The 19419-nt window shown below is 47.0% G+C and overlaps 4 non-coding genes across 4 annotated transcripts; all 4 read left to right on the top strand.

Moving 5' to 3' along the window:
* Positions 1 to 1172: 1172 nt before the first annotated feature.
* On the top strand, positions 1173 to 1255 carry trnal-cag (transfer RNA leucine (anticodon CAG)). Its single transcript has one exon. It is a non-coding gene; the product is annotated as a tRNA-Leu (tRNA).
* Positions 1256 to 5160: 3905 nt separating this feature from the next.
* Positions 5161 to 5243, top strand: trnal-aag (transfer RNA leucine (anticodon AAG)). Its single transcript has one exon. It is a non-coding gene; the product is annotated as a tRNA-Leu (tRNA).
* A 2219-nt stretch (positions 5244 to 7462) lies between these two features.
* On the top strand, positions 7463 to 7545 carry trnal-aag (transfer RNA leucine (anticodon AAG)). The gene has a single exon. It is a non-coding gene; the product is annotated as a tRNA-Leu (tRNA).
* An 11426-nt stretch (positions 7546 to 18971) lies between these two features.
* trnag-ucc (transfer RNA glycine (anticodon UCC)) lies at positions 18972 to 19043 on the top strand. Its single transcript has one exon. It is a non-coding gene; the product is annotated as a tRNA-Gly (tRNA).
* Positions 19044 to 19419: the final 376 nt, after the last annotated feature.

The raw sequence follows: 19419 nt of genomic DNA on the forward strand, positions 1-19419 counted from the left end.
CAGTCCAGGGACTAATGTCGGGATGGGACTGCAAGACATTTCTGATAGGTATCTGCTGCAAAGCAAACAGGAGGACCGTGCGTTATGTTTACTTTTGGTATGAGGAAGAATGTAAATAGCAGAGAACAGCCTCGATTCCTCGTCCTCAGGGTAATGGCCCAGCACGGTTTCCCGACCGTACTCTCCTCCTGAAACCAGGAGGTACGTCATTACTGCCCTGCGGCAGCCACACAACTATTCACTTCCTCATTTTCTCTTTCAACAGGAACACACTTTTGAACACACTAATACTGGTCTGCACAGTTCAGATAATTTAGTTTCGTGCTGAATGGTTGTTCTGTGAAGGTGATGTGATTTATTCTGTGACGTTGTTCTGATGGGAAAGTGGGGAGTGACTGGAATCATCTTCATAGAACGAAGTTCGGGACGGCAGTTTCACCCGTCTGGGAACATTGATCACGCTGTTAATGATTTCATCAACCTTTGCCTCAAGTCCGACCCCGAAAAGAGTTAACCACGATCAGAGTGGCGCAGCGGAAGCGTGCTGGGCCCATCACCCAGCAGTCGATGGATCGAAACATTCCTCTGCTATTCGTGTTCTCACTCACACCAAACGGAAACAAGTTGCTATTTGTCAGCAGCACATCTGTGATTTTCTTTATTGGTATCAAAGTTTTGCTTTCAGTCTGATCCGGTCTTTGACAACTGTTCTTCACCGACCCACAGTACAGTCGATGTGACTAAGTTGACGTCTCGCAGAACACTCTTCTGGCGCGTCTACTGGATGACCGTTCACCTGTTTGGACACTGGAGGGGTTGTTCGGCTCCATGTCTCTGAAACCAGCACCGGGAGCAGCTGTGGAGAGAGATTGCAGTCGCCAGAATGCAACTCTCTAATTTTATACTTCACGTCGCTCAGATCTGAGACTCTCAATATCTTCGCATGAGGAACAGGTTGAGCGGGAATTCGGCCCTTGTTGATTAGAGCAAACTGATCAACACAGCAATAAGAAGCTCCTTAACCCCAAGCGGCTTGGACAATGATGGCACTCAGATACAGGTTTCTGGGTGGGGTTCAAAGGTAGGAAAAGCATATATTGTTTGAAATGAAAACACGATGAAGATAGAATTTAAGTCGATTTCTGCACGGAACTTAGTTTTGACGCCAGCGCATCAGTATGGCCGAGCGGTCTAAGGCGTTGCGTTCAGGTCGCAGTCTCTTCTGGAGGCGTGGGTTCGAATCCCACTCCTGATTTTGACTTTTCCTCCACGAGGTTAAATTTCTCCAGCAAGATTTTCAACCTCAGGAAGATCCAATACCTCCCTTTCAATGGAAAAGCGTTGGTCTCAGGATATGAGATTCCTGCTTTAATATGCACAGCAAGACAAATCCAGGCAAAAGCCCAGCTCATGACTCGATAATCTGCTTTAGTGACTCTGGTTGAGGAATTAATATTGATCCCATGACTCCGGGTAAAATTCGTCCTCTCTTCTTGTAAATAGTCTGGCAGGTTGGATTGTTCACATCCGTCCAAGAGGGGAAGTTGGGAACTCGGTTTCTATTGTGATTCATTGCTCGATAAAGCTTTATTTCCTTATTGGCCCCCTGTGAGTTATTACTGGATATCGTTATATATCTATATTGCCCCTCTGTGGGGTACTGCTGGATAACGTTTCCGGTGTAGCTTTGACAAAGGGTTACCTGGACACGAAACGTTAGCTCAATTCTCACACTCCAGATGCTGTCAGATCTGCTGAGACTTTAAAGCATTTTCTCTGTGGTTCCCTATGTGTGAGCTTTACAATGTTGTAATGTGTCATGCTGTCTCTTTCATTCTTGGGACTAATGCCGGGATGAGACTGCAAGAAATTTATGATAGGTATTTGCTGCAAAGCAAACAGGAACGTGCGTTATGTTTACTTTTGGTGTGAGGGAGAATGCAATTAGCAGAGAATACCCTCGATTCCTGGACCTCCGGCTCATGCCCCAGCACAGTTCCGCTGCGGCACTTGCTCCTTAAACCAGGAGCTACAACATTACTGCCCTGCGGTAGCCACACAACTATTCACCTCTTCATTTTTTCTTTCAACAAGAACACACTTTTGAGCACACTAATTCTGGTCAGCATAGTTCAGATAATTTACTTTCGTGCTAAATGATTGATCTATGAAGGTGATGTGATTGATTCTGTGACGTTGTTCTGATGGGAAAGTAGGGAGTGACAGGAATCATCTTCATAGAACGAAGTTCGGGACGGAAATTTCACCTCTCTGGGAACATTGATTCCGCTGTTACTGATTTCATCAAACTTTGCCTCAAGTCCGACCCCGAAAAGAGTCAACCACGATCAGAGTGGCGCAGCGGAAGCTTGGTGGGCCCATAACCCAGAAGTCGATGGATTGAAACCATCCTCTGCAATTCGTGTTCTCACTCACACCAAACGGAAACAAGTTGCTATTTGTCAGCAGCACATCTGCGATTTTATTTATTGGTATCAAAGTTTTGCTTTCAGTCTGATCCGGTCTTTGACACCTGTTCTTCAGCTACCCACACTGCAGTCGATGTGACTAAGTTGACTTCTCCCAGAACACTCTTCTGGCGCCTCTACTGGGTGACCGTTCACCTGTTTGGACACTGGAGGGGTTGTTCGGCTCCATGTCTCTGAAACCAGCACAGGGAGCAGCTGTGGAGAGATATTGCAATCGCCAGAATGCAACTCTCCAATTGGATACTTCACGTCTCTCAGATCTTAGACATTCAATACCGTCGTGCGAGGAACAGGTTGAGCGGGAATTTGGTCCTTGTTGATTAGAGCAAACTGATGAATGCAGCACTGAGAAGGTCCTTAACCCCCAGCAGTTGGACAACGATGGCACTCAGATACAGGACTGCCTGGGGTTCAAAATTAGGAAAACATATCTTGTTTGAAATGAAATTACGATGAAGATAGAATTTAAGTCGATTTCTGCACGGATCTTAGATTTGACGCGAGCGCATCAGGATGGCCGAGCGGCTAAGGAGCTACGTTCAGGTCGCAGTCTCTTCTGGAGGCGTGGGTTCCACTCACACCCCTGATTTTGACTTTTCCTCCACGAGGTTAAATTGCTCCAGGAAGATCCAATACCTCCCTTTCAGTGGAAAAACATTGGTCTCAGGTCATCAGATTCCGCTTAAATACGCACAGCAAGACTCCACAGGCAAAAGCGCAGTTCATGGCTCTATAACCTGCTTCAGTGAAACTGGTTGAGGAATGAATATTGATCCCAGGACTCCGGGACAAATTCGTCTTCATTTCTTGTAAGTAGTCTGGCTGGTTGGATTGTTCACATCCGTCCGAGAGGGGAAGTTGGGAACTCGGTTTCTATTGTGATTCATTGCTCGATAAAGCTTTATTTCCTTATTGGCCCCCTGTGAGTTATTACTGGATATCGTTATATATCTATATTGCCCCTCTGTGGGGAACTGCTGGATAACGTTTCCCGAGCAGCTTTGACTAAGAGTCACCTGGACTCTAAACTTTAGCTCTTTTCTCTCCCTACAGATGCTGTCAGACCGTCTGAGACTTTAAAGAATTTTCTCTGTGGTTCCCTATGTGTGAGCTTTACAATGTTGTAATGTGCCATGCTGCCTCCTTCATTCCTGGGACTAATGTCAGGATGAGACTGCAAAAAGTTTCTGATAGGTATTTGCTGCAAAGCAAACAGGAATCTGCGTTATGTTTACTTTTGGTGTGAGGGAGAATGTAAATAGCAGAGAATACCCTCGATTCCTCGACCTTAGGCCAATGAACCAGCACGCTTCCGCTGCGCACTTTGCTCCTTCAACCAGGAGCTACGTCATTACTGCCCTGCGGTAGCCACACAACTATTCACTTCCTTATTTTTTCTTTCAACAGGAACACACTTTTGAACACACTAATACTGGTCAGCATAGTTCAGATAATTTATTTTCGTGCTGAATGGTTGTTCTGTGAAGGTGATGTGATTGATTCTGTGACGTTATTCTGATGGGAAAGTGGGGAGTGACTGGAATCACCTTCATAGAATGAAGTTCGTGACGGAAGTTTCACTCTCTGGGAGCATTCATCACGCTGTTACTGATTTCTTCAAACCTTGCCTCACGTCCGACCCGGAAGAGAGTCACCCACGAGCAAAGTGGCGCAGCGGAAGCGTGCTGGGCCCATAACCCAGAGGTCGGTGGATCGAAACCATCCTCTGCCATTCATATTCTCAATCACACCAAACGGAAACAAGTTGCTATTTGTCAGCAGCACATCTGCGATTTTCTTTATTGGTGTCAAAGTTTTGCTTTCAGTCTGATCCGGTCTTGGACAGCTGTTCTTCAGCTACCCACACTGCAGTCGATGTGACTAATTTGACTTCTCCCAGAACACTCTTCTGGCGCCTCTCCTGGATGACCGTTCACCTGTTTGGACACTGGAGGGGTTGTTCGGCTCCATGTCTCTGAAACCAGCACAGGGAGCAGCTGTGGAGAGATATTGCAGTCGCCAGAATGCAACTCTCCAATTGGATACTTCACGTCTCTCAGATCTTAGACATTCAATACCGTCGTGCGAGGAACAGTTTGAGCGGGACTTTGGTCCTTGTTGATTGGAGCAAACTGATGAATGCAGCAATGAGAAGCTCCTTAACCCCCAGCAGTTTGGACAAGGATGGCACTCAGATACAGGACACTGGGTGGGGTTCAAAAGTAGCTAAAGCATATCTTGTTTGAAATGAAATGACGATGAAGATAGAATTTAAGTCGATTTGTACACGGAACTTGTTTTTGATGCCAGCGCATCCGGATGGCCGAGTGGCTATGGCGCTGCGTTAAGGTCGCAGTCTTCTCTGGAGGCATGGGTTCGAATCGCACTTTTGACATTAACTTTTCCTCCACGAAATGTTCAACCCCAGGAAGATCCAATACCTCACATTCAATGGGCAAGTGGAGGGACGGACTTTGTAGATTGGAGCAAACTGGTCAATGCAGAAATGAGAGCTCCTTAACACACAGCGTCTTGGAGAAGGATGGCATTCAGATACAAGAGTCTGGCTGGCGTTCAAAAATAGTAAAACCACATCTAGTTTGAAATAAAATGAAGATGAAAATTGAATTAAAATCGATTTGCCCATGGAGCATATCTTTGACCACAGCGCGTCAGGATGGCCGAGCGGTCGAAGGCGCTGCGTTAAGGTTGCAGTCTCCTCTGGAGGCGTGGGTTCGAATCCCACTTCTGACATTAACTTTTCCTCCACGAGGTTACGTGTTTCCAGCAAAGCGTTCAGCACCAGGAAGATCCAATACCACCGATTCAATTGGGAAGCGGTGGCGTAAGGACATGAGATTCCTGTTCACATTCGCAAAGCAAGGCCCAACAGACAGAAGCCCAGTCCATGACTGGATGATCTGCTCAGTGAGTCTGGTTGTGGAAATAATATTGATCGCAGGACGTCGGGTAACATTTCTCTTCTCTTGTTGTAAATAGTCTGGCTGGTTGGAATGTCGAGGTGTCTCAGTTGACCTCTCCTAGAATCCTATTCTGCCGCCTTTCCTGGATGAACTTCCTGCTGTTTGGACACTTAAGGGTTCTTCGGCTACTTGTCTGTGAAAGCAGCAGCAATGGAGAGTGATTCGAGTCGCCAGAATGCAACTCTCCAATTGGATCCTTCACTCCAGTCATACCTTACACTCTCAATACTTCGTGTGAGGAACAGGTAGGCGGCAGTTCGGATTTTGTTGATTGGAGAAAACTGATCAATGAGGAGGTCATTAACGAGCAGGGGCTTGGAGAAGCATGGCTCTCCGATACAGGATTCTGTCTAGGGTTTAAAAATAGGAAAGGAGCATCAAGTTTGAAATGAAATGTCGGTGAGGGTAGAATTTAAATCGATTTGTGCACCGAGCATATGTTTTGCCTGGCCGAGCGGTCGAAGGCGCTGCGTTAAGGTCACAGGCTCCTCTGAAGGCGTGGGCTCGAATCCCCCTTCTGATATTAACTTTTCCTCCACGAAATGTTCAACTCCAGGAAGATCCAATACCTCACATTCAATGGGCAAGCGGTGGGCTCAGGACATGGGATTCCTGCTTAAATTGGCACAGCATGACCCCACAGGCAGAAGCCCAGTTCATGACTGGATGATATGCACAGCGAGTCTGGTTGACAAATTAATATTGATCCCAGGACTCCGGGTAAAATTCCTCTTCTCTTGTTGTAAATAGCTTGTCTTGTTGGGTGGTCGAAGTGACTCAGTTGACCTCTCCCAGAATCCTCATCTGCCGCCTTTACTGGATCAACTTCCTGCTGTTTGGACACTGGAGGGGTTATTCGGCTACTTGTCTGTGTAAGCAGCACCAGAAGCAGCTGTGGAGAGAGATTCCAGTCGCCAGTATACAACTGTCTATTTGGATCCTTCACGCCGCTCGGATCTTAGACTCTCTATACCTTTGTGTGAGGAACAGTAAGGCGGCAGTTCGGACTTTCTTGAATAGAGAAAACTGTTCAATGCAGCAATGAGAATCTTCTTAAACACCACCGGCTTGGAGAAGGATGGCACTCAGACACAAGACTCTGCTGGGGTTCAAAAATAGTAAAATCACATCAAGCTTGGAATGTAAAGACAATGAAGATAGAATTTAAATAGATTTGTGCACGGAGCATATATTTTGTCGCAACGTGGCACCGTGGCCGAGCGGTCGCAGGCGCTGCGCTAAGGTCGCAGTCTTCTCTGGAGGCGTGGGTTCGAATCCTACTTCAGACATTAACGTTTCCTCCACGAGGTTGTGTGTTTCTAGCAAAGCGGTCAACGCCAGGAAGATCTAATATCTCCGATTCAACGGGGAAGTGGTGGCGTCAGGACATGAGATTCCTGCTTACATCCGCACAGCAAGACCCCACAGACAGAAACACAGTCCATGACTCGATCATCTGCTCAGTGAGTCTGGTTGAGGAATTAATATTAAGCGCAGGACGCCGGGTAAAGTTTCTCTTCTCTAGTAAATAGTTTGGCTGGTTGGAATGTCGAGGTATCTCAGTTGACCTCTCCCAGAATCCTATTCTGCAGCCTTTACTGGATGAACTTCCTCCTGTTTGGACACTTCACGGTTCTTTGGCTGCTTGTTTGTGAAAGCAGCAGCAGACGCAGCTGTGGAGAGTGATTCCATTCGCCAGGATGCAACTCTCCAATTGGATCCTTCACTCCACTCAGATCTTAGACTCTCAATACCTTCGTGTGAGGAACAGGTAGGCGGCAGTTCGGTCTTTGTTGATTGGAGAAAACTGATCAATGCAGCAATGAGGAGGTCATTACCGCTCAGGGGCTTGGACAAGCATGGCTCTCCGATACAGGATTCTGGCTGGGGTTAAAAAAATAGGAAAAGATCATTAAGTTCGAAATGAAATGTCGGTGAAGGTTGAATTTAAATCGATTTGTTCATGGAGCATATCTTTGGCCACACCTCGTCAGGATGGCCGAGCGGTCGAAGGCACTGCGGTAAGGTCGCAGTCTCCTCTGGAGACGTGGGTTCGAATCCCATTTCTGACATTAACTTTTCCTCCACGCAATGTTCAACCCCAGGAAGATCCAATACCTCACATTCAATGGGCAAGCGGTGGCCTCAGGACATGAGATTCCTGCTTGAATTCGTACAGCATGTCCCGAAAGGCAGAAGCCCAGTTCATGACAGTAGTAGTTTAAATCCTGCCGGTGGCCAGGGACAGCAGGGTGCGACTGCAAGTCAGGCAGGTAACGGGAAGCAGCAGTCAGGAACTCAGGAGCCTCAGCACTTGACCCTGTCCAACAGGTATGAGGCACTTGCTCCCTGTGTGGATGGCGAACAGGGCTGCAGGAAGGATGAGTCAGCTGACCAAGGCACCATGGTTCAGCAGGCCATTCAAGGGGAGGGAGTAAATAGGCAAGTTGTAGTTGTAGGGGATTCTATTATCAGGGGGATAGATAGTATCCTTTGTGAGCAGGATAAAGGGTCCCGCATGATAAGGTGCCTGCCCGGTGCGAGGGTGCGGGACATCTCTGACCGGCTTGAAAGGATACGGGTGAGGGAGGGGGCGGACCCAGTTGTTGTGGTCCATGTCGATACCAACAACATAGGAAAGTCTAGAAAAGAGGACCTGTTTAGAGATTATAAAGAGCTAGGATTCAAATTAAAAAACAGGTTCTCAAGGGTCATAATCTCCGGATTACTGCCCGAGCCACGTGCAAATTGGCATAGGGAGGCAAGAATAAGGGAAGATAATACGTGACTGAAAGAGAGGTGTGGGAAAGAGGGGTTCCTTTGCATGGGACACTGGCATCAGTTTTAGGACAGGGGGGACCTATACCGTTGGGATGGTCTCCACCTGAACCGAGCTGGGACCAGTGTTCTGGCGAAAAGAGTAAATAGGGTGGTCAGTCGGACTTTAAACTAGAGAATGGTGGGGGGGGGGGGGGGGGGAGTCACGGAACCATGAGGTGAAGTAATCAGTGGGAAGCGTAGCTGCTTAGGAATACAAAAACGCACGAAAAGACAGAACTCAGGAGATGTTACGATAGTCCCCGTCCCACAAAATATGACACAGTGTATGGAAAGCCTCAGTAAACCGAGGTCCACCACACTAAGAAAACAAAAAGTGACGGTCAATAGAGAATTAAAGGTGCTATATTTAAATGCGCGCAGTGTACGGAACAAGGTAGATGAGCTTGTGGCCCAGATTGTGACTGGCAGGTATGATGTGGTAGGCATCACAGAGACGTGGTTGCAGGGGGTTCAGGACTGATATTTAAACCTCCAGGGATTCACAACCTATCGAAGAGACAGAGAGGTGGGCAGAGGGGGCGGGGCTGCCTTGTTAATTAGGAATGAAATTAAATCGATAGCACTAAACGACATAGGGTCAGATGATGTGGAGTCTGCGTGGGTAGAGTTGAGGAACCACAAAGGCAAAAAAAAAACATAATGGGTGTTATGTACTGGCCTCCTAACAGTGGTCAGGACCAGGGTCACAAAATGCACCACGAAATAGAAAGTGCGTGTCAGAAAGGCAAGGTCACAGTGATCATGGGGGACTTTAATGTGCAGGTGGACAGGGTAGATAATGCTGCCAGTGGACCCAAGGAAAGGGAGTTCATTGAATGTTTACAGGAGGGTTTTTTTTGGAACAGCTTGTGATGGAGCCCACGAGGGGACAGGCATTCTGGACTTAGTTTTATGTAATGAGCCAGAATTGATTAAAGATCTTAAAGTAAGGGAACACTTAGGAGGCAGTGATCATAATATGGTAGAATTCAATCTCCAAATTGAAAGAAAGAAGATAGAATCAGATGTAAATGTGTGACAGTTAAATAAAGGTAACTACAGGGGCATGAGGGAGGAACTGACGAAAATCGACTGGGAGCAGAGCCTAGTGGGAAAGACAGTAGAACAGCAATGGCCGGAGTTTCTGGGAGTAATTGAGGGCACAGTACAGATGTTCGTCCCAAAGAAAAGAAAGGTTATCAGAGGGGGGATTAGGCAGCCATGGCTGACAAAGGAATTTAGGGAATGCATCAAAGCAACAGAGAAAGCCTATAATGTGGCAAAGAGTAGTGGGAAGTCAGAAGATTGGGAAGGCTACAAAAACAAACAGGATAACAAAGAGAGAAATAAGGAAAGAGAGGATCAATTATGAAGGTAGGCCAGCAAGTAACATTAGGATTGATAATAAAAGTTTCTTTAAATACATTAAAAACAAACGGGAGGCAAAAGTAGACATTGGGCCGCTCCAAAATGTCCCTGGTAATCTACTGATGGGAGACAAGGAAACAGCTGAGGAACTAAATAAGTACTTTGCGTCAGTCTTCACAGTAGAAGACATGAGTAATATCCCAACAATTCAGGAGAGTCAGGGGGCTGAGTTGAATATGGTATCCATCACAAAGGAGAAAGTGCTAGAGAAACAAAGAGGTCTAACAATTGATAAATCTCCGGGCCCAGATGGGATACATCCTAGACTTCTAAAGGAGATATCTGAAGAAATAGTGGAGGCGTTAGTTATGATCTTTCAAAAGTCACTGGAGTCAGGGAAAGTCCCAGAGGATTGGAAAATCGCTGTTGTAACCCCCCTGTTCAAGAAGGGAACAAGGAAAAAGATGGAAAATTATAGGCCAATTAGTCTATCCTCGGTTGTTGGCAAGATTCTAGAATCCATTGTTAAGGATGAGATTTCTAAATTCTTGTTAGTGCGGGGTCGGATCAGGACAAGTCAGCATGGATTTAGTAAGGGGAGGTCGTGCCTGACAAACCTGTTAGAGTTCTTTGAAGAGATAACACATAGGTTAGACCAAGGAGAGCCAATGGATGTTATCTATCTTGACTTCCAAAAGGCCTTTGATAAGGTGCCTCACGGGAGACTGCTGAGTAAAATAAGGGCCCATGGTATTCGAGGCAAGGTACTAACATGGATTGACGATTGGCTGTCAGGCAGAAGGCAGAGAGTTGGGATAAAAGGTTATTTTTCGGAATGGCAACCGGTGACGAGTGGTGTCCCGCAGGGTTCAGTGTTGGGGCCACAGCTGTTCTCTTTATATATTAACGATCTAGATGACGGGACTGGGGACATTCTGGCTAAGTTTGCCGATGATACAAAGATAGGTGGAGGGGCAGGTAGTATGGAGGAGGTGGGGAGGCTGCAGAAAGATTTAGACAGTTTAGGAAAGTGGTCCAAGAAATGGCTGATGAAATTCAACGTGGGCAAGTGCGAGGTCTTGCACTTTGGAAAAAAGAATAGAGGCATGGACTATTTTCTAAACGGTGACAAAATTCATAATGCTGAAGAGCGAAGGGACTTGGGAGTCCTAGTCCAGGATTCTCTCAAGGTAAACTTGCAGGTTGAGTCCGTAATTAAGAAAGCAAATGCAATGTTGTCATTTATCTCAAGAGGCTTGGAATATAAAAGCAGGGATGTGCTTCTGAAGCTTTATAAAGCATTAGTTAGGCCCCATTTAGAATACTGTGAGAAATTTTGGGCCCCACACCTCAGGAAGGAGATACTGGCACTGGAGCGGGTCCAGCGGAGATTCACATGGATGATCCCAGGAATGGTAGGCCTAACATACGATGAACGTCTGAGGATCCTGGGATTATATTCATTGGAGCTTAGGAGGTTGAGGGGATATCTAATAGAAACTTACAAGATAATGAATGGCTTAGATAGGGTGGACGTAGGGGAGTTGTTTCCATGAGCAGGGGAGACTAGGACCCGGGGGCACAGCCTTAGAATAAAAGGGAATCACTTTAGAACAGAGATGAGGAGAAATTTCTTCAGCCAAAGAGTAGTGGGTCTGTGGAATTCATTGCCACAGAGGGCGGTGGAGGCCGGGACGTTGAGTGTCTTTAAGACAGAAGTTGATAAATTCTTGATTTCTCGAGGAATTAAGGGCTTGTATTGAGAACGGGTAAATGGAGTTGAAATCAGCCATGATTGAATGGTGGAGTGGACTCGATGGGCCGAATGGCCTTGCTTCCGCTCCTATGTCTTATGGTCTTATGACGGGATGATATGCTCAGTGAGTCTAGTTGACTAATTAATATTGATCCCAGGACTTCGGGTAAAAATCCTCTTCTCTTGGTGTAAATAGCTTGTCTTGTTGGATTGTCGAGATGACTCAGTTGACCTCTCCCAGAATCCTCTTCTACCGCCTTTACTGGATCAACTTCCTCCTGTTTGGACACTGGATGGGTTATTCGGATACTTGTCTGTGTAAGCAGCACCAGGAGCAGCTGTGGAGAGAGATTCCAGTCGCCAGTATGCAACTGTCTAGTTGGATCCTTCACGCCGGTCAGATCTTAGACTCTCTATACCTTCGTGTGAGGAACAGCAAGGCGGCAGTTCGGACTTTCTTGATTAGAGAAAACTGATAAAGAAGCAATGAGAATCTCCTTAACCCCCAGCGGCTTGGAGAAGGAAGGCTCTCAGATACAGGACACTGGCTGGGGTTCAAAAATAGTAAAATCCCATCAAGTTTGGAAAGAAATGTCAATGAAGATAGAATTTAAATAGATTTGTGCACGGGGCATATATTTTGTCGCAACGCGTCAGGATGTCCGATCGGTCAAAGGCGCTGCATTAAGGTCGCAGTCTCCTCTGGAGGCGTGGGTTCGAATCCCACTTCTAACATTAACTTTTCCCCCAAGTAATGTTCAACCCCAGGAAGGTCCATTACTTCGATTCCATGGGAAAGTGGTGGCCTCAGGACGTGAGATTCCTGCTTTAGTTGGCAGAACAAGACCCTACAGGCAGATGCCCAGTTCACGATAGATGATCTGGTCAGTGAGTCTGTTTGAGCAATTAATTTTGATCCCAGGGCGCCTGCCAAAATTTCTCTTCCCTTGTTGTTAATAGCCGGTCTGGTTGGATTGTCGAGCTGATTCAGTTGACTTCTCCCAGAATCCTTTTCTGCCGCCTTAACTGGATGTTCTTCATCCTGTTTGAACACTGGAGTGGTTATTAGGCTACTTGTCTGTGAAATCATCACCAGAAGCAGCTGTGGAGAGAGATTCCAGTCGCCACGATGCAGCTGTTATATTGGATCCTTCACGCCTCTCAGATCTTAGATTCTCAATACCTTCGTGTGAGGAACAGGTCGGCGGCAGTTCCGTCTTTGTTGATTGGAGCAAACAGATCAGTGCAGCAATGAGAAACTCCTCAAACCCCAGCGGCTTGGAGAAGGATGGCACCCAGATACGGGACTCTGGCTGGGTTACAGAAATAGGAAAAGCATATCAAGTTTGAAAAGAAATGCAAATGCAGGTAGAATTTAAATCGATTTGTGCATGGAGCATATATTTGGCCACACCTCGTCAGGATGGCCGAGCTGCCGAAGGCGCTGCGTTAAGGTCACAGTCTCCTCTGGAGGCGTGGCTTCGAGTCCCACTTCTGACATTAACTTTTCCTCCACGAGGTTACGTTTCTGCAGCAAAACGTTGAAGTTCAGGAAGATGCAATACCTCCGATTCAATGGGGAATGGGTGGCCTCAGAACATGTGATTCTTCCTTAAATTGGCACAGCAAAACCCCACAGGCAATAGCACAGTTAATGACTGGATGATCTGCTCTGTGGTTGAGGAATTAATATTGATCCCAGGACGCCGGGTCAAATTCCTCTTCTCTTGTTGTAAATAGCCTGTCTGGCTGGATTGTCGAGGTGACTCAGTTGACCTCTCCCAGAATCCTCTTGTGCCGCCTTTGCTGGATGAATGTCCTCCTGTTTGGACGCTGAAGGGGTTCTTTGTCTACTTGTCTGTGAAAGCAGCACCAGAAGCAGCTATGGAGAGAGATTCCAGTCGCCAGGATGCAACTGTCTAATTGGAGCTTTCACTCCGCTCAGATCTTAGACTCTCAACACCTTCGCGTGAGAAACTGGTAGGCGGCAGCTCGGTCTTTGTTGATTGGAGCAAACTGATCAATGCAGCAATGAGAAGCTCGTTAAACACCAGCGGCTTGGAGAAGGACGGCACTCAGATAGAGGACTCTGGCTGGGGTTCAAAAATAGGAAAAGCACATGAAGTGTGAAAAGAAATTACGATGAATATAGAATTTAAATCGATTTGTGCACGGAGCATATGTTTTGTCACAAAGCGTTAGGATGGCCGAGCGGTCGAAGGCGCTGCGTTAAGTTTGCAGTCTCCTCGGGAAGCGTGCATTCGAATTCCCTTCTGACATTAACATTTCTTCCACGAGGTTATGTTTCTCAAACAAAATGTTCAACCCCAGGAAGATCCAATACCTCCGGTTCAATTGGGAAGTGGTGGCCTCAGGACATGAGATGAACTTCCTCCTGTGTGGACACAGAAGGGGTTCTTTGGCGACTTGTCTGTGAAAGCGGCACCAGAAGCAGCTGTGGAGAGAGATTCCAGTCGCCAGGATGCAACTGTCTAATTGGAGCTTTCACGCCGCTCAGATCTTAGACTCTCAATACCTTCGCGTGAGGAACAGGTAGGCGGCAGCTCGGCCTTTGTTGATTGGAGCAAACTGATCAATGCAGCAATGAAAAGCTCCTTAACCCCCCAGCGGCTTGGAGAAAGATCGCACTCAGATGCAGGTCTCTGGCTGGGGTTCAAAAATAGGAAAAGCACATCTTGTTTGAAAGGAAATTACGAAGAAGATAGAATTTAAATCGATTTGTGCACGGAGCATATCTGTTGCCACAGCGCGGCAGGGTTCCCGAACGTTCGAAGGCGCTGCTTTAAGGTCCCAGTCGCAGCATTAAGATCGCAGTCTTCTCTGAGGCCTGTGTTCGACTCCCACTTCTGACATTAACTTTTCTTCCACGAGGTTACATTTCTCCAGCAAAATGTTCAACTACCAAACATCCAATACCTCCAATTCAATGGGGAACCGTTGGCCTCAGGACGTGAGATTCCTGCTTAAATTGGCACAGCAATACCCCACTGGCAAAATCCCAGCTAGTGACCGGATAATCTGCTCAGTGACTCTGGTTGAGGAATTAATATGGATCCCAGGACTCCGGGCAAAATTCCTCTTCACTTGTTGTAAATAGTCTGGCTGGTTGGATTGTCGAGGTGACTCATTTAACCTCTCACATAATCCTCTTCTGCCGCTTTTACTGCATGAAACTCCTCCTGTTTGGACACTGAAGGTGTTTTTTGGCTACTTGTCTGTGAATGCAGCAGCAGAAGCAGCTGTGGAGAGAGATTCCAGTCGCGAGAATGCAACTCTCTAATTGCATGCTTCACGCCGCTCAGATCTTAGACTCTCAATAGCTTCGTGTGAGGAACAGGTCGGCGGCAGTTCGGGTTTTTTGATTGGATCAAACTGATCATGCATCAATGAGAAGCTTCTTAACCGCCAGAGGCTTGGAGAAGAATGGCAGCCAGATACGTGACTCTGGCTGGCGTTCAAAAATAGGAAACGCACATCTCGTTCGAAATGAAATAACGGTGAAGATCGAACTTAAATCTATTTATGCACGGAGCATACCCTTTGCCACAAAGCGTCAGGATAGCAGAGCGGTTGATGGCGCTGCGTTAAGGTCGCAGTTTCCTCTGGAGGCGTCGGTTTGAATTCAACATCTGACATTAACATTACCTCCACGAGGTTACATTTCTCAAGAAAAATATTCAACCCCAGGATGATCCAATATCTCCCATGCAATGGGAGAGGTGGCCTCGTATCGTGCGATTCGTGCTTAAATTCCCACAGGAAAAAGCCCACTTAATGAATGGATAATCTGCTCAGTGACTCTGGTTGAAGCAGTAATATTAATCCCAGGACTCCGGGTATAATTCCTCTTATCTTGTAAATAATCTGTCTGGTTGGATTGTCGCGGTTACTCAGTTGACTTCTCCCAGAGTCCTCTTCTGCCGCCTTTACTGGATGAACGTCCTCCTGTTTGGACACTGCAGGGGTTCTTTGGCTACTTGTCTGTGAAAGCAGCAAGAGAAGCAGCTGTGGAGAAAGATTCCAGTCGCAAGAATGCAACAGTCTAATTGCATCCTTCACGCCGCTCAGATCTACGACTCTCAATAATGAGGAACAGGTCGGCGGCAGTTTGGTCTTTGTTGATTGGAGCAAACAGGTCAATGCAGCGTTGAGAAGCTCCATCACCCCCAGCGGCTTGGAGAAGGATGCCAGTCGGATGCAAGACTCTGGCTGTGGTTCAAAAATAGGAAAATCACATCGAGTTTAGAATGAAATGATGATTAAGAAAGATCTCAAATCGATTTGTGCACGGAGCAGGGCTTCTGCCAGAGCGCCTCAGGATGGCCGAGCGATCGTAGACACTGCATTCAGGTGGCAGTTTCCTCTGGAGGCGTGTGTTCGAATCCCACTGTTGACATTTACTTTTCGTCCACGAGGTTACATTTCTGCAGCAAAATGTTCAACCCCAGGAAGGTCAAATAACTCAGATACAATGGGGAAGCGGTGGCCTCAGGACATGAGATTCCTGCTTCGATTCGCACAAGAAGACCGTACAGATAGAAACCCAATTCATGGCTGGATGATCTGCTCAGTGACTCTGGTTGAGGAATTAACATTGATCCCAGGACTCCGGGTAAAATTCCTCTTCTCTTGTTGTGAGTAGTTTGGTTGGTTGGATTGTCAAGGTAAACTCAGTTTTTCGAAGAGGTCACAAAGATGATTGATGCAGGTAGGGCAGTGGATGTTATCTATATGGACTTCAGTAAGGCCTTTGACAAGGTCCCTCATGGTAGACCGGCACAAAAATTGAAGTCACACGGGATCAGGGGTGAGCTGGCAAGTTAGATCGAGAACTGGTTAGGTCATAGAAGGCAGAGTGCAGCAATGGAAGGGTGATTTCCTAATTGGAGGGCTGTGACTAGTGGTGTTCCGCAGGGATCAGTGCTGGGACCTTTGCTGTTCGTAGAAAACATAAATGATTTGGAGGAAAATGTAACTGGTCTGATAAGTAAGTTTGCAGACGACACACAGGTTGGTGGAATTGCGGATAGAGATGAGGACAGTCAGCGGATACCGCAGGATTTAGATCGTTTGGAGACGTGGGTGGAGAGATGGCAGATGGCGTTTAATCCGGACAAATGTGAGGTAATGCATTTTGGAAGGTCTAATGGAGGTAGGGAATATACAGTGAATGGTAGAACACTCGAGAGTATTGAAAGTCAGAGAGATCAAGGTGAACAGGTCCACAGGTCATTGAAAGGGACAACACAGGTGGAGAAGGTAGTCAGAATGGCATACAGCATGCTTGCCTTCATTGGCCGGGGCACTAAGTACAAGAACTGGCACGTCACGTTGCAGCTGTATAGAACCTTAGTTTGGCCACACTTTGAGTAGAGTGTTCAATTCTGGTCGCCACACTACCAGAAGGGTGTGGAGGCTTTATGAAGGGTGCAGAAGAGATTTACCAGGATGATGCCCGGTATGGAGGGCATTAGTTACGAGGAGCGGTTGAATAAACTCGGTTTGTTCTCACTGGAACGACGGAGGTTGACGGGCGAGCTGATAGTGGTCTACAAAATTATGAGGGGCATAGACACAGTGGATAGTCAGAGGCATTTGCCCAGGCTAGGGGTGTTAATTACTGGGCGGCATCGGTTTAAGGTGCGCGGGGCAATGTTTAGAGGAGATGTACGAGGCACGTTTTTTACACAGAGGATAGTGGGTGCCTGGAACTCGCTGCCGGAGGAGGCGGTGGGACCATGGACGATAGTAACATGGAAGGGGCATTTTGACAAATACAGGAATAGGATGGGAATAGAGGGATACGGAACCAGGAAGTGTAGAAGATTTTAGTTTAGACGGGCAGCATGGTCGGCACGGGCTTGGAGGGCCGAAGGGCCTGTTCCTGTGCTGTACTTTTCTTTGTTCTTTGTTCTTGTTTGAAATGAAATGACAATGACGATATAATTTAAATCGATTCGTGCACGGAACACACCGTTTGTCACTGTGCGTACCGATGGCCGAGCGGATGAAGGTGCTGCGTTTCGGTCACAGTCTCCATCTGGAGACGTGTGTTCGAATCTCACTTCAGACATTCAACTTTCATCCGCGCGGATCCATTTCTCCAGCGAAGTGTTGAACCCGAGGATAATCCAACACCTCCGATTCAATGGGGAAGTGGTGGCCTCAGGACGTGAGATTTTTGCTTAAATACGCACAGCAAGACCCCGCAGGCAGAAGCCAAGTTCATGACGGGATGATCTGCTCAGTGACTCTGGTTGAGGAATTAATAATGATCACAGGACTCCTGGTAAATTTTCACTTCCCTCGTTGTAAATAGTCTGGCTGCTTGGATTGACGCAGGTGAATCCGTTGGCTTCTCCCAGAATGTTCTTCTGCTGCCTTTACAGCATGAACTTCCTCGTGTTTGGACACTGGAGGCGTTATTCGTCTACTTGTCTGTGAAAGCAGCACCAGATGCAACTGTGGAGAGAGATTACAGTCGCCAGAATGCAACTGTCTAATTGGATCCTTTACGCCGCTCAGATCTAAGACTCTTAATACCTTCGTGTGAGGAACAGGTAGGCGGCAGTACGGACTTTGTTGATTGGAGCAAACTGATCAATGCAGAAATGAGAGCTCCTGAACACACAGCGTGTTGGAGAACGATCGCACTCCGATGCAAGAGTCTGGTTGGCGTTCAAAAATAGTAAAACCACATCTAGTTTGAAATGAAATGAAGATGAAAATTAAATTTAACTCGATTTGCGCATGGAGCATATCTTTGGCTACAGTGCGGCAGGATGGCCGAGCGGTCGAAGGCGCTGCGTTAATATCGCAGTCTTTTCTGGAGGCGTAAGTTCGAATCCCACTTCTGACATTAAGTTTTCCTCCACGAGGTTACGTTTCTCCAGCAAAATTTGCAACACCAGGAAGATCCAATACCTCCCATTCAATGGGTAAGCGGTGGCCTCCTGGAATGAGATTCCTGCTGATATCCGCACAGCAAGACCCCACAGGCAGAAGCCCAGTTCATCACTGGATAATTTGCTCATGACTCTATTTGAGGAATTAATAATGATCCCAGGATTCCGGCTAAATGTCTCGTCTCTTGTTGTAAATAGTCTGGCTGGTTGGATTGTCGAGGTGTCTCAGTCGACATCTCCCAGAAAACTCTCTGCCGCCTTTACTGGATGAATGTCCTCCTGTTTGGACACTGAAGGGTTTTCTGGCTACTTGTTTGTGAAAGCAGCCCCAGAAGCAGCTGTGGACAGAGATTCCAGTCGCAAGGATGCAACTGTAAAATTGGATCCTTCACGCCGCTCAGATCTTAGACTCTCAATACCTTCGTGTGAGGAACAGGTCGGCGGGTGTTCGGTCTTTGTTGATTGCAGCAAACTGATCAATGCAACGACGCGAAGCTCCTTAACCCCCAGCGGCTTGGAGAAGGACGGCACTCAGATACAGGACTCTGGCTGGTGTTCAAAAATAGGAAAAGCACAACTGATTAGAAATGAAATGACAATGAAGATAGAATTTAAAGTTCTTCAGTGAGCGATGGTGGTATAATGGTGAGCGTAGCTGCCTTCCAAACAGTTGACCTGGGTTCGATTCCCAGCCATCGCAGAAAAAACTTATTTCGAAATTTTGGGCAGCAAGGTAGCACAGTTGTTTCACAGCTCCAGGGTTCCAGGTTCGATTCCCGGCTTGGGTCACTGTCTGTGCGGAGTCTGCACGTAGTCTGCACGTTCTCCCCATGTCTGCGTGAATTTTACCCCGGGTGCTCCGGTTTCCTCCCACGGCATAAAGACGAGCTGGCTAGGGGAATTGGTCATGCGTAATTGCCCTTAGTGTCCAAAAAGGTGGGAAGGATTATTGGGTTGCGGGGTGAGGGTGATAGGATGGAATTGAGGTCTTAAGTGGATCGGTGCAGACTCGATGGGCCGAATGGACTTCTTCTGCACCGTATGTTCTATGTCTATTTGTGCACCGAGCATCACAG

The sequence above is a fragment of the Scyliorhinus torazame genome, chromosome 24 (genome assembly GCF_047496885.1).
Source record: "Scyliorhinus torazame isolate Kashiwa2021f chromosome 24, sScyTor2.1, whole genome shotgun sequence".
Classification (NCBI taxonomy): Eukaryota; Metazoa; Chordata; class Chondrichthyes; order Carcharhiniformes; family Scyliorhinidae; genus Scyliorhinus; species Scyliorhinus torazame.